Below are 1,753 nucleotides of genomic sequence, written 5' to 3'. Positions count from 1 at the left end.
CCCAATCATGGTTTTCTCTTGGTTAATGTGGTATGGCTTAATATGTGATTTTACAATGGTCCAGTTATTGGTTGCTCATTCTAAAGATTGTTTCTTCGATAACTGATAGTTCTTGTGACCAAACAACTACTTCATCGGAGAAAATATTAGTTTTCAAGTAAATGGATTATATTCTTCATCCATTTGACTTTTATGTCGAAATTATTTTATTTCTGTTGATCCATACAAAATTGCTTCATATGATGGCTATTATGTACCATAAGAGCTTAGAAGTCTTGAGCAGGTTTTTGGAGTGGAGGTAGGATAGCCTTTTTTGTCGTGGTGCTACTTGTAATAACAGAATTTCAAAGTTATCAAATTTGTTTTAATTTTTGACAAAACATTGTTATAGACGGGGTTTTTGCAGAGAATTTATCAGAAGATGAACTATGATTGTTTTGGCTTCCCTAGAGTTGGCAATGATAGTAATTTTGCAATTTTGATGTTTATCTTGACAAGGATGTCACTGAATTTCATTTTATTTTTTGTGTCTAGGTGAAAAGTGTTTCCTGTAGTCCCTTGTGAGTTAATGGGGGGATTGGATTTTGTGCCAGCCGGCACCTCTTTCGAGCTTACTAAATGTACTTTAAGGGGTTTCTCTTTGACAATAATGATACCCTATTTTTCTTCCAAGAAAAAAATAAAAAAATAATGTGTCATGGAATTTGTCCAAAATTGGCAGGCTTGTGAGCTTTTACTTTCTTTAGTACGAGTGATTATAATTGTTTTCTCTTTCTAAGCCATCTAAAGCCATCTAGGACAATGCATTATGATATTCAAGTGAAGAACATACTAGAGATCTTGAGTTACAGATGCTCGAGTAATTCCTATTTCTGCTCTGATATCCCGAATAGTGCACCCTGGACAAATTTCTACTGGGACAAAGAATATCATATTATCTCGAGTCTAATATCTTAAAATCTGACATTGCAAGAAGGTTTTCACATCGAATCTGCTTTTCTATAATTTTCCTGAAGAAAAAGGATAAAGAGAATTTATAAAAGATCACACGGTGTTCAAACTTCGTTGTTATTTGTCTTTCCTCTTTTTCTATTCTCAATTTCACTTCACTGTTTGCTCCTTTTTATTTACTTGGTGATTAAGCTCGATATTCTTCTTATTCTTCTGTTCACAAATTTGTTAAATAATCTCAATAACGTGTTCTTTTCAATATCACGAGGCAGGAGGTTTGGTTTTGCTTTGCCAACATCTTTTACATAGTTTATCCATCACATTTCATCTCGTGTGTTGTTGATTTTTCATATACCTTCTTGGATGTTGGCTTTCACTTCGACATATGTATCGACTTGTGAATTTGTTGAATTAATTCCATCTGCCGCTAAAACTGTCTCATAAGAACAAATTTGAACTGAGCTTATACTTATTGGGGTTGTCAGTTTCTATTGTGGTGGAAATTTTGTAGCTCTCTTCAGTATGACGTATTGAATAATGCATTTATGGGATGAATATGAAGAGCTTAAAAGTGTAGAATCAAACATAGCTCAAGTTGAGAAAGGGAATTCTTGCATACATTGAGCACGTCCAAACAGTTTAAAGTACTATTTGGGTTGTACTGAACTTGTGGATAGACCTCTCTGATCTGTTATGTTAATTAATCGCCGAGTGCTGCCTGCATCTGCCTCATTTGTTTGCTGTCATGAATCTACTGGGTCCCCCCCCCCCCCCCCCCCCCCCCCCCCCCCCCGCCGCCCGC

At 35.9% G+C, this 1,753-nt stretch overlaps 1 protein-coding gene across 1 annotated transcript in view; it reads left to right on the top strand.

Moving 5' to 3' along the window:
- LOC111393086 overlaps positions 1-1,753 on the top strand; it is a 21,402-nt gene that overhangs the window by 15,211 nt on the left and 4,438 nt on the right. The gene's annotated exons all lie outside the window — the stretch shown is intronic.

Source organism: Olea europaea, chromosome 4, assembly GCF_002742605.1.
Source record: "Olea europaea var. sylvestris chromosome 4, O_europaea_v1, whole genome shotgun sequence".
Classification (NCBI taxonomy): domain Eukaryota; kingdom Viridiplantae; phylum Streptophyta; class Magnoliopsida; order Lamiales; family Oleaceae; genus Olea; species Olea europaea.
The sequence above is the reverse complement of the archived record's forward strand: the minus strand, read 5'-3'. Positions and strand labels throughout refer to the sequence as shown.